This window comes from Arvicanthis niloticus, chromosome 15, assembly GCF_011762505.2.
Source record: "Arvicanthis niloticus isolate mArvNil1 chromosome 15, mArvNil1.pat.X, whole genome shotgun sequence".
Classification (NCBI taxonomy): domain Eukaryota; kingdom Metazoa; phylum Chordata; class Mammalia; order Rodentia; family Muridae; genus Arvicanthis; species Arvicanthis niloticus.
In genome coordinates, this window is record NC_047672.1 from 41,279,937 (window position 1) to 41,294,211 (window position 14,275).

The 14,275-nt window shown below is 36.1% G+C and overlaps 1 non-coding gene across 1 annotated transcript; it reads left to right on the forward strand.

Annotated features, from left to right (window-relative positions):
- Positions 1–8,663: 8,663 nt before the first annotated feature.
- Positions 8,664–8,794, forward strand: LOC117721161 (small nucleolar RNA SNORA72). The gene has a single exon (XR_004608420.1). It is a non-coding gene; the product is annotated as a small nucleolar RNA SNORA72 (small nucleolar RNA).
- Positions 8,795–14,275: the final 5,481 nt, after the last annotated feature.

Below are 14,275 nucleotides of genomic sequence, written 5' to 3' on the forward strand. Positions count from 1 at the left end.
CCCACACACACCCACACACACACACACACTCATACACACACATACACTCACATACATACAGACACAGACACACACATACACACACACAATCACTGTGAAACATATTTGCTTAAAATTAATTAAAAACTCAATTTATCAATATAACAATCTTAATTATCACATGCATATACTGTGTGTAGTTATACATATTTAATAAATATATATCAAATAATCAGAATTTAGCATTCAAGCCGTGCAGTGATGGTGCACGCCTTTAATCCCAGCACTTGGGAGGCAGAGGCAGGCAGATTTCTGAGTTTGAGGCTAGCCTGGTCTACAGAGTGAGTTCCAGGACAGCCAGGGCTATATAGAGAAACCCTGTCTAAAAAAAAACAAAAAACAAAAAAAAAAAAAAAAAAAAAGAACCAACCAAACAAACACACAAACAAACAAAAAAACCAGAATTTAGCATTCAATACCTATTAGGTATCACTTTCTCATAAACATACAGCGTTTTTAAAATAAGTTACCAGAGATCAAACACAGAGCTAATAATCACAATAGAGTAGTTTGTTGTACATAATATACTAAGACTGAGACTGCGGACATGATGATTTACTGATCAAGAACATTTGCTCTATAGGAATGATCACTAGAACTCAATTCCTGAATGTAGAAACCCAACACGCATGTTCCTATCTGAATGTAGAAACCCAACATGCATGTTCCTATCTGAATGTAGAAACCCAACACGTATGTTCATATCTGCTGCTTCAACACTAGGGTCCACAGATCCTAGGAACTCAATTAGCAGAAATGGTGAGTTTCTGGTTTAGTGAGAGATCTTGTCCCATGACAATAAGATGATAATGAGAAACACCAGATTACCATATGAGCATAAGACTGGTGAACCAACACATCTTTATCCACTACACAGACTTGTATGTGCAGAGCTGTCTTTACACACATAATGACAAAAGGTGTTACAGAAATTAGGGCAATTCATTTGAATTGGGAGGCTTTGGGAAGGCCATTTGACACATGTGATCAGGACAGACATAATGGAAGATAGAGGGTTTGCATCTATGGAGAAAGAGGATAGGCAAAATTAATTTTTTAATTAAAAAAATATTTTAGGTTTTACTTCTTTACTTTATAACCTGCTTACTGCCCCCTCCCAGTCATCCCTTCCCACAATCCTTCCACCATCCCCTCCCATTCAACTCTGAGTGGGTAGGCGCCCTCCTGGGTATTTCCCTACCCTGGCACTTCAAGCCTCTGAGTCAAGGCTCCTCTCTCCCACTGAGGCCAGACAAGACAGCCCAGCTAGAAGAACATATCTTATATAAAGGCAACTGCTTTTGGGATAGCCCTCAGTCAAGTTGTTTGGGACCCATATGGAGACCAAATGGCACATCTGCTGCATATGGTCAGGGAGGCCTAACTGCAGCCTCTGAATGCCTGAAGGGTCCAGGTTAGTTGACTCTGTTGTCTTCCCTGTGGAATTCCTATCCCCTTCAAGGCCTGCAATCATTTTTTTTTCCTATTCTTCTATAAGAGTTCTCATCCTCTATCCACTGGCTGTGGGTGTCTGTATCTGTCTGAGTCAGCTGCTGGATGACGCCTCTTAGAGGACAACATGCTCCTGTATGAAAGCATAACTGAGTATCATTAATAGTGTCAGGGACTGGTGCTTGCCCATGGGATGTGTCTCAAGTCTGGTCAGTCATTAGTTGGCCATTCCCTCAGTCTCTGCTCCATTCCAATACCTGCATTTCTTTTAGACAGAATAAATTTTGGGCTGAAAGTTTTGTGAGTGGGTTGGTGTTTCTATTGCTACACTGGGGTTTCTGCATGGCTACAGGAGACAGCCTCTTCAGGTTCTATATCTCTAGTGTTGTAAGTCACATCTAAGGTCACCTCCATTGATTCTTGAGTGTCTCCCTTATTCCAGGTCTCCATTTTGTCCTGGAGATGCCTAGCACTTTCTCAGCTCTCTCAGTAGAAGATTTCCATTCATTGTCATGGCCATCTGGACATCTATTCTATCCCTCCTTACACCTTATCTTGAGTGCCCCCCACCATTTCCCTTGCTGTCTCCTCTTCCTCCCAGTTCCCTCCCTTTATTTGCCTTTTATTATTATTTTATTCCCCCTTCAAAGTGAGATTCCAGCAACTTAGCATGTGCCTTCCTTCTCGGTTAGCTTTTTTGGGACTGTTGAATATAGCATGGTACCTATATTTTATGGCTAACATCCATTCATCAGTGAGTACATACCATGCATGCCATTTTGGGACCAGGATACCTCACTCAGGATGTTATTTTCTAGTTCAATCCATTTTCCTGCAAAATTCACAGCGTCTTTCCATTGTGTAGACATACCACATTTTCTTTGTCCATTCTTCGGTTGAAGGACATCTAGGTATAGGAGGAGTGAGTCAGTATGTTTTACTATCTCCCCGTATCCCCCCCCCCCATGCCCCACAGTGGCCCAGGCATGGGCAGTAGGCACAGCAGGTACTTCATTCACTAACACCAGAACCTGCCTGACACCAGAGAACAAAGACTTACAATGTGACTGGGACAGCCAATCAGAAGGTGCCAGCTGTGCTGAAAGAGCAGTTGTGGGCTGAAGGAACTTGGGTGGAAGGTATAAAGGCACTCTCTACTATACCAATAAATTGAGTTTCTGTTCCTAGGCTGACTCCCCAGAGTCTGAGGTGTTGATTCTTACCCACTACCCCCAAGGACTGGCTCGAGGGATGGAGGTTTAAGGCTACATCTAGGTTGTTTCCAGTTTCTGGCTATAATGAATAAAGCAAAATGGCAGCCCACAAATTTAGAAATGATCATCACCAACACTACATCTGATAGCGCTAATATCCAAAATTTACAAAGAATGCAAGTTAGACACCTACAACTCAAATAACGCAATTTAAAAATGGGGTACAGAGCTAAACAAAGAATTTTCAAAGGAGAAATCTCCATTGGTGGAGAAGCAATTAAGGAAATGTTCAAAGTCCTTAGCCATCAGAAAAATGTAAATCAAAACAACTCTGAGCTTCTATCTTTCACACATCAGAATGGCTAAGATAAAAAGAAATCAAGAGATAGCACATGCTGGCAAAGATGCAGATCAAGGGGAATATTTCTTCATTGCTTGTGGGAATAGAAACTTGTTCAAACAATTTGGAAATCAATTTGACAGTTTCTCAGAAGACTGGGAATAGATCTTCCTCAAGACTCAGCTATACCACTCCTGTGTATATAAACAATAGATGCTTCAACACCCCACAAAGACACTTCCTCAACTATATTCATGGCAGCTTTATTTGTAATAGCTAAAATTGGAAATTTTTATGGAAAAATGACACACATATAGACATAAAGAAAAGAATGTATTTTATACATGGACATACGAGAAGAACAAGACATAGAATAATTCATAACACAATTGAGAGTAATAGATATAAATTTCAAAATATGAAAGGGTATATTTCTGCTTTGAAAGTTCACGTGCATGGTGACATCTGAAGAGAAGTGTTTATGAGGACTGGTAGATGGGGTGAATGGAAATATCTACCATAAGTGGATATATATTCAAAGCAGAATGTTGAGGTTTAGCATCTTGCCCCTTTGCTTTTAGGTAAGTAATCTCTACCTCCACTTTCTGTTCATTCTTTCCAATTCACTGGCCACCAAGGTTTGTCTCTTCTCACCTTAATTGTGTGATTATTTATTTTACAAGTTTATCAATGACATTACTTTGACTTGCCCTAGGTACACTTGGTCCTGCAGTAGCATCAAAATCAATTTCTGTACAAATAAGTCAGCCTATGTTGACATAAAAATTAAACTTCAACTAATTATCTTGGTACTTTCAAAGAATAATAATTTTTAATTTAGAAATTACTTTAAATAGTAGTAATTACAATGAAAATAACAAAATAATATATTCTGACACGAAATTCTGAGATACATGTATAAAATTTAGAATTGGTTGCATTTATTCTTTGGTCTATAGATATTCAAATGTACTCACATCTTTGGTTCTGAGGTCTATTTCCTTCATGTAAATTGGCTTTTCAAAAAAGTCATACATGTTCACAAATCTATCAGTCACTCACTAGTCTGCTCCATTGGCCCATGTGATAGCCTCTTTGCCAATATCAAACTATAATGACTATTGTATCTGTGTTTGGAGTCTCTTTATCAGACAAGGTGATTATTTCTCCCATATTCATCTTTTAAAAACATTTTAAGGCATTGGAGGGCCTATGAATTTAATGTAAAATGTAGAATAATATTGATAAAAACTTTATTAATCTACATGTCAATTTAAAGAGAATTTAAATTTTTTCTAAGTAGAGATTTACAAAATTCATAAGGGATGTCCAACCACTTATGGCTTCTTGAATTTCCTTGAAGATTAGTAAGTGGAAAAAGATAATTTATAAAATTATATATTCACTGGTGTACCATTGTTGTGATGAAATAATATGTTGAAATGGGGACTTGTTTGATATATTTAGATACAAAACAAATTTAGAAAATGGGTAAGTAGGAAGCTGGGTGTAGTCAAAAGGTAGCCGGGGAAATTTCCTTATGATTGGATTATTTTGTATTTTGAACCAATATACTCAATTTTGTATTTTGAAACAATATACTCAAACCAAACCTCAGGATTGCTAGGAAGAAGAACTAGAATAAATAATTATGGTTAGGGAGTGGAATGTGAGGATCAAACTAAAAAAGCAGAGGGTGCGGGAGGGAATACAAGGAGAGACAGCTTAAACGATGGGCCATTTGATGGGTCCTAGGGAAACGCGTTACTGTGTTAAGATACCTAAAATATAGAAATATATGAAGGTTATAGAACTAGAATTACAAAATAATGGGGAGACAGAACTCCAAATGGTTATCTCTGTTCACCAAATGAAACCTATAGTTCTATTCCAGGGATGGTCACATCTAATCATGTTGTTCAAGGGTCCCATGAAAATTCTCCAGCTATCTAGGCTATTAACAACACTACTGGTTGCTCTCCACTAACTGATGGTAAGGCCTTATTGCTGAAGACAACACCTATACAACTCATTGGACCTAGAGAAGTGTAACTGATGACTTCCTAGCGCCTTTACACTTATTGACAAGTGTTCATCCTATTGAAAGGTGCTCTGCAGATTATCAAAGGAACATTTTGAACACTAAGCCACCTATGAACCCTTTAATCTACAGTAGAGACTTTTCTTCAAGATATGCCAGTTTAATAGTGGTGCAAAATTTGTCAGACTAACCAACCAATATATGATTTGATTTAAAGCTCAGCCTACAAAATGAAACCCATCAGAGAACTGTCCTACTGCAGTAAAAGAAAAGAAATAGAGACCACAGCTAGACAAGGTACAGAATGAGAGACTTTGGAACATCCAGTCCTAAATGTGATGTCTCCTTCAAATACCTCCCCTGGTGTTCAGGGAACACTGCAGAAGATTGTAATAGTTAGAGATAATGCTGGATACCAAAGAAACAAGGCCTTCTAGCCACAGCAGAAATATGAAAATACATACATATGAACTCATAGAAACAGTAGCAGCATGCACAAGGTCTGTATGGGACTGTAGGAGATAGATTCCTGAGCTTAGAGAAATAATAAATACAAGCTTACAATCCTAATCTCGAATTTATCTCCTATAGAGAACCTCTTACAAAGGAAAAATATTTTTCTCCAATGGAGTCTCACTGGGCATATAAGCCACTCTTAAGGGCAGCCCCATTCCCAGCAATAGATGGCACACATAGAATGAATTCAATAACATTTTTGGAAATTCTTTGTCTCATATGCTGTGGCAAGGATTTTACTTTTTATTATTATTTTATTTTTTTATCTTGCAGATCGTTTTTGTGCTGTTTTCACTCTTTTTCTTCTATTTGTTTATTTGTGTCTCTTGTTCTGCATAGGTTTGTTTGTTCTTGTTGTGTATTGTTTTAACTTATCATTGTTTATATGTATGTCTGTTTGTTTTCTAGAAGAGAGAAAGTAAATTTGAATAGCAAGGGAAGTGGAGAGCATTTGTGAGGAACTGGATGTTAGGAAACAGTGTCCAGAATATATTGTATGAAAAAAAAAACAATTTTAATAAAAGAAAAAATACATCCACACAGAGAAAAAGGAAATCCCAATAAATATTGATAAAGTCAATGTATTATATTAATGCCAATATTATGATCTTAATAATGGGCTATATTTTGTCAGACAGCACATTGAAATAAATTTAATTAAGACTATGGTCTCCTTTTTTGCAAATGATATAGCATAGAGCACATGCTTTCTATTATTAAGTATAATACTTCTTGGGAGGCAAAATAAGAAGGGGTTGTGGTTGACTGTCCATTGGAATCTGTGCCTGGATTTTTTTTTTAGAACTATTTGATGTCATTAATGTTTGTGTATTGAGATTATAAAACCCTTTGAAGCTCTTCAAAGCCTGAGTATTTAAATCTAATACTTCATAAAAATGAAGCAGTGGCACTAAATGCATGTCACTGCAGTTGGAAAGACTAGAGGCATGACACCTAAAATTACAACAGTCATGGTGAATCTCAGGACAGAATTGAGTTGATAGATAATGACATCGGTGGTATATGTGATCAGGATAACTTCAAAGCCTTAAATATCCTTTTTATACAGATGTTGTGGTGAATGAGGTAATCCATTTGCTTTCTAGGTTACTCTGGGATATTTAGAAAAAGATTTTTGGTATAGATTTTTCTTATTGTAGTATTTGTTTTCAAATAAGATAGCTTACAGTTGTCTGTCTGTCTTTCTTTCATCTTTTAATATTTTTTCCTTTACATTTTTCTAAAAAGATACTTTAATGCCTGGCGTGCTGGACATATGCAGTGGCAACAAAGTAACCAGAAAAAAAAATGTAACTGTTCCAGCTACTTCTGTTTATAGAATCAAAGCACATTGATTTCTCTAACAAACAGAAACTTCCATTATGATTTTTTATTTCACTTGAAGAGAAGTGAACACTGTATTTTTAGTACAAATGTTAAAATAATATGTCCTCGCTGAAAATCAAAAGTGTAATATTCACCTAACCAGCATAAGCTGTGACCCTCAACGATTTACAATGCCTTTGAAGCTGCCAAGAGGTGGCAAAAACACTAATTTTAACTGCAAGATAACAAATTGTATTTCTTTTATGATATTCCTGCCGTGGTGAAAATGAAAATTATTGATGCTGGGAACAGTGCCCATGGTGTTGTTAATCACTGCACTGCAGTTAATTGATTTCCTTAGGCATGAGCCAAGGCATGCTAGGACACCACTTATTAGATGTCTCCCACTCTCCCAGAGCCATTTGATACTCTCACAGAGTAGAGGTTTTATAGGGAGATGCATTTTGGTCCTCACACCAGAGATACCTCTGTTTGTTACAACAGGCGGTCAGTGTAAACTATTTAGTAATTGGTTGACTTTGGGAACACGAGAAAACAGAATTGTCACCTTTCTTCTATATTACCATAAAAATAATCTGAAATTATATACTGAAATGTTAGTTCAGTCATCTCACATGTATATGCAGAAGCTTTGAAGATTTCATTATCTTCAAATATCAGCTAGGGAGTGTTCTTCATTCAATATAAGCTAGAAAATGTTTTGTGAAGGAATAAATCAAAACAAATTCCTAAATAGACTCAATTTCTAAATATGAAGAGCTAAACTACAACCTAACCTTTCCTGAACTACAACCTAACCTTTCTTTTCCTTCCTTTATTCTGTCGTTTTTCTTCTTAAAGTATCTAGTTAGTAATAAAATGTATAAGAAAAGATATTACAGAAATTTATATTAAAAAGTTTATGATATATTTAAAATATGACTATTTATGTTGACCTGAATGTTGATAATTTTTTTTTACATAGTAAGCATGTGCCTTATGAAGACAAAATTGAGGTACTATTATCCAAAATATTAGAAAGTTCGATTAAATTATTATTTTGCCCTTTATCTTAGTTGTCCAGTATAATAGTCAATGAAAGAAACAAACTGCTCTGCTAATTGATTGGATTCATATATAAAAACATCGAAATGTAAATGTTTGTGATTACTCTCATTAATGGGCAAAATATTAACATATTTCTGTCATGTTTATATCACAGACATTATGATGGCTACAAATGGCACACTATCCTTACACTCCCATGGCCAATACCATTATTGATGGGAAACAGAACAGCAAAATGCTTAACTAAGAAAAGAGTCTGACCATAAGAAATAATTCTCAAATGAGCATGTGTGCTTATAACTTATATAATACCTTAGACTGATATAAACCAAAGTATAAATGATAATTAGATCATAATATAGATATTAAATGCAGATAATATAAACATTACAAGGATACTGATAAAGCATGGCCATAAATAATTACAATTTGCATCTTGTTAAAATGAGGCTTAATAGCAAACTGTAAGAAATGTATAAGTGTAAGATTTCTATGGATATTTGTACATTTAATACCTTGGTAGCTCAAATTATTCTCATAAAACAGAAACTTACTTTGCATTGCATTATTTGTGTAAAGTTTGCACATATATGCTTGTTATGAGCACTGAGCTGGAGTGCATTTGAACAAACTAACTGCTCAGCAGAGCATTTTAAAAAGAAACACAACCCGGATATTCTCCCTATTCTGACTCTGTGATAATTAGGAAATACTAAACAGTCGCTAATGTAAGACCATGCATGTGTCTCAGTCCTACTTCTTTAACTAGGCTGGGTTTTTAAAATGCTGGTGACAGGTCTGATTTGATTGTTCTATGTAATCATATGATGACTAAGATTCCAGTTTCTTTAATTGGCCTTAAGGAAAGTGACATTATAGCTGCTGTAATAATTTGCAGATAATCAATTTTAATCTGCTTTCTTGTCTGGAGAACATGTGGCCATTTTAGGGAAACTTTGTGATTACCACTAGACATTAAGTGAAATGTAAATTAACTGTTTTCATTTTCTAGGAAAAAAAGAAATATGAATTCTAAGAAGCTTTGAACATTTGAGTACCCTCTTACTTGGCATTTCAACTTAAATTTCTGTGGTAAGCTCTTAAATTGTTTGCACCTCTAGGAAAACTCTATGGTTATACTTACAGTATCATTGTCATTTAAAATAACTTACTTCAAGGAAAATGTTATGTATTCAATTTTGTACAGTTTCTGAGACAGAAAATTTATGAGAATGAAAACTTGTAGTCAAGTTTTTATATTGGGAAAAAGGATGATATTTAAGGCTTGTGTTTAAATATAAATAAAAAATGGTTGAATTCCTATTAATAATATAGCATGGCTTGAAATAGATGAGCAGTAAAGAATAGAGAAGAGTGTAAAGAGTCAATATAGTTATATTAAAATTTGAATCCCATATGTATTGAAAACAGTAATGTCATAGTAGGGAAAATTACAAAAAAAAATTTATGCCACTGGTAAAATTATCATACAAGATATGTGAAGCTATTCCACTTGAAGAAATGCAAAAGATAAGGGCTTAGTGCTCATGAAAGGTGTGAGCCATTCAGATTTATTAGAAAATAGTTTGAAGACATGATGATGTACAGGACTTTGATGCTGAAGAGTAATGGACATATTCAAGTAGCCAGGGAAGGTAGCAAAATGTCAAGTGGAATACATGATATGGCACTGGCTAAGAAGCAGAAACACTGATGCTTTTGAATACACAATAAGCTCAGACTTGTATACTGGTTATGATTCACTTTATAAACAAGGCAAGAGAAAAGTGTCTAGACTGAAATTCAGCTGTCCATTCATAAGCCTTTTGAGTGCAGTGTACAGACAGGGCAGGGACAGGCATAGCCCAATCATCCTGGCTCTTTGATCCATGTTAAGACAACAATTTAAAAAATTAAATGAGCCAAGGTTTCTGGTTTTGGAAAAGATACTTTGAAAGGGACAATAATTACTCACCCTAATGCAAACAATAATGTATGAAACACTAGCACAGGAGATACCCACCACAAGTCATTGAAAGATAGTGACGTTGGGAGCGAGGAAATACCATCCACAGAAGACTGGGAAGAGTTGTTTCTTTCTGTGGGTGGCAGTACAGCTGGGATTTCAGGATTAGTCACAAGGAGGCTGAAGTTCAAGGAGCAAACTACAAAAGGATAAAGCTTAACTTCATCCAAGGACCAGAGAGAGAACTGTAGGGAGTCAGAAAGTGGTCAATCTGAGTGTGAGTAAATGACACAATGCCAATAAAGAATCCTTACAAGGATCAGAAGAAATGGAGTCCTAGATCCCACACTGGGGCAGGATTCTCCCTTGGTCTACTAAACACAATGGACTATAGATAGGTTAAAAGCTAAGTTTTCTTAAATTCATGAGTTGATTGATATTCTCTCACCAGGAGGCACAGCTTTAATTTCTAGCACTCCAGTGTGTGAGCTGTATGTCAGAAGTCACTTCTGGAGAATGAATCATAGAAGCAGAGAATTAAAACTATATAGTCCACAATACATGTGATCAAGTTTTAATACCACTAGAGATCCTGTTTGATGACTTGCTCCTTTTGATGGGATCAAAAAGGCTCTTATCTCCACAGCATGTTTTGTGTGTGATATTTATGGATTAGAAATAGATTTTTATGTGTATTTAATTTGTAGGAAAATCTACAGAAGTGAAGATCATATGAAACAATAAAAAACTACAGAGATGTTGAGAACAGGCAAATCATGTCCTTGTTGAGTACTGGAAAAATACTAAATAAATAATGATAGTAAAATGAGATCTAGAAAGATTATAGGTTGATTAATATAAAAGTAAATAAATAAATAAATAGCTAAAAAGTTCTAGCTTCCCAGGAGAATTCTAGCAAAAAATGAAAAATGAATAAATTTTCCACATTTCATGCTAGAAAACTGAGTCTTCAACTAACCCTGGAGAGTAAATAGAATCCTGTAATACAAAATCAGAACAACATAACAAAGTATTGGAAAAAAATGGGTATCTTGTGCATATTCCTAGAAAAGGATATGAAGGGTCCTGTATCACTAGAGGCCAGTACAGATGTACAGATGACTTCAGTTTGAACTGGAGACAGCAGATGGAATATTGAATTTTGCTGACTACCATTCTAGTTGAGAAAACTGGCCTCTAGTTTTAGGGAGAGCTTCTGACTTAATGAACTGAGGAAAAGAGTGATACAGGACACTTCATATCCTTTTCTAGGAATATGCACAAGTATACATATACCAATATACCATATAATCACGCACAGAAGAGACAGAGAAGGGGTGACTGAGAGAGAGAGAGAGAGAAAGAGAGAGAGAGAGAGAGAGAGAGAGAGAGAGAGAGAGAGAGAGAATTTCAGCAAACCAAATACAGCAACGTTTGAACCACTGAATATATCCTAATAATTTATTCAAACATTAACACTAACAGGCAGTGTAGTTCCCCATAATAAAAGAATTGCTACATAAACTAAGGCGAATCAAACAACAAATAATCTCAAGAGTCATAAAATTATTTTACAATGTCTAATATACTTTCTCTTTTAAAAACTAACAACAAACAGAACTTTTTAGCCCTGTAAAATGACTCGTGATTCCTGAACAGGAAGCACTATACTTCTTAAAGCAACTCTGTCGTTGTTATTGCTTACAGCTGCTACCACCTGCCTGTACATAAAGTGCATTTGTTACCCCCTGTAGCTCTTGGGCCTGCAGTATGTGATCAGTTTGGACCACAGTTTGATTTCAAGACATTTCATAATATTTGCTGGCAATAGAGCCTAACTCTATTCTCTGAAAATAAGATGGGACATGATGTTTCACCATGAAGTGTACTCTGTCATGGGGTGTCAGGTCCTCACGATCAGAGCATTTATTCTATGCTTCCAGAAGGACAGGTGTATGAAAGAATGTTAGAATAAAATAGAGACAAAAAAGGTCTCATTTCGGAGATGGCATGCTACCACCTCTGCTATACAACCTGAAGCCGTTTCTGTATGTGGAACACTAATCCTATCGGAAATAAAAGTCTCTTCTTGGAGACAGATTTACTAAAATACATATCCACAGATTTTAAAGCTGTTATTGATCATTCTCTACTAAATTAAAGAAAAAGAGTTCATTTTGTGTTATCTCCATATTCACTGGAGCACAGTCAGGTCAAACTCTTAGAGACTTGCCCCTTAAAGAAAACTGAGTCTTCTCCACCCTGCCACCCAGTCAGAAGCCATGAATTGTAGAGAACTAACTTCAGCATCCTTCTCACACTTTAAGAGTTTTCTTTGAGAGCTTCCTCTTCAGAAATTTTACTTTTGAGGGATGGGAACAAGGGTTGTTCAGACGCCTCCCCTTGTCCCTCTTTCCCAACTGTGCTTCTACACTTATTAATATCACTGCAAACGTAGCTTACCTGATCATTTCAATCAGTGAGAGGATGGATCATGAGCTTCCACGTGGTTCTTGGTGATAACTCAGACCATGAGTACTGCCCCTGGTTCCAGTAGACCCACACTCCCAGATATAGCCTTTGGTGATACAAGGGCTGGACACTATCATGGCATCAGGTGGCAAACATGGGCCATTTAGATTAGTAGTGTTGTCTCCAGCGGCCGCCAAGCCCAAGGACATCAACGTGTATTCATACAGCAGCCTAGACCATGGACATCTGCATGGCCTTGGTGGTAACACAGACATCAACATAGATCCTGGCTGCCATAAGACCTCTACTCCAGCCATAGTTCTTTGTGTCAGTACACATCTGGATATCTTTATGGCCTTAGGTGGTAGTGCAGACCACTAATATGAGCCTAATTTTTATTGTCCTTGCATCCTGTTCTTTCTCCAATTCCATGTTTCTCTGCAGCATACATCTTTCTCTAGTCTCCATCATGTATTTGTTCACCACAAAAATATGTCCTGTCTACATTAAAAGAACTGGGTTACCTGAGTGGCCTCCACAGCCCAAGCCATTAAGGCAAGTCTTTGTTTTTTTGTTTGGATTACCTGTCCCTTGGTGAGAGTAGTGTATTGAAGTCTCCCACTCTCAGTATATGAGGTTCAATATGTGATTTAAGCTGTAAAATTCTTTCCTTTACAAAAATAGGTGCTCTTGTCTTTGGGGCATAGATGCTAAAAATAGAAATGCCAACTTTGTGAGCATTTCCTTTGATAAGTATGTCATGTTCTTCCCCATATTTTCTGATTAGTTGTGGTTTGATGTCTATTTTTGATAGATATTAAAATGTCTACACCAGCTTGCTTCTTTGGTCCATTTGTTTATATATCCTTTTCCAACACTTTCCCTTGAGATAATGTTTATGTATCATTCTTGAGGTATGTTTCTTGGATACAGCAAGATAGATCCTGCTTCTACGTCCATCTGTTAGATTTTGTCTTTTTACTGGGAAATTAATCCCATTGATATTGAGAGATAACTATGACCTGTGATTGTTGAATCCTATTATTAATTTGATGTTGTTGTTCTTGGTGATATGTGGGCACGAGTTTGTCTGTGTGTGTGTGTGTGTGTGTGTGTGTGTGTGTGTGATATGCTTCCATTCTTTTGGTTTGGTTGGGTGAGATCATTGATTCCCTGATTTTTTTTTTATGAGTGTAGTTTACCTTTACAGGTTTAACTTTATAGGTTAGTACCTTTTACTGGACTGGATTTGTAGATAAATACTGTTTAAATGTAACTTTATCATGGAATATCTCATTTTTTACATTTATGGTGATTGAAATTTTTGCTGAATATAGTAGTCTGTGGCCATTTGTGGTCTCTTAGTGTCTGAATTACAGCTGTCCAGGCCTTTCTGGCTTTGAGAAATCAGAAGTAATTCTAGTAGGTCTGCCCTTATATGCTACTTAAATTTTTTTCCATTCAGCTTTTAGTATTTTTTTCTTTGTTCTCTATATTTAGTGTTTTTGTTAACATGTGGTGAGAGTTCTTTGTTTTCTGGTCTAATCTACATGGTATTCTTTATGGTTCTTGTACCTTGATAGGCATCTCCTTCTCTAGGTTAGAAAATTTTTCTTCTATTAGTTTGCTGAAAATACATTCTGGGTGTTTGAGCTGGGATTCTTCTCCCTCCATTCTGTTATTCTTATGTTTACTCTTTTTATAGTCTCACAAATATCCTGGATATTTTGTGTCAGGAATTTTTTAGATTTATCATTTTCTTTGACTAATGTATCTATTTCTTCATTGCTTCTCAGCCTTTTGGCTAACATCAAGTGTCGTATCTGTTTCTTCTATTTTTA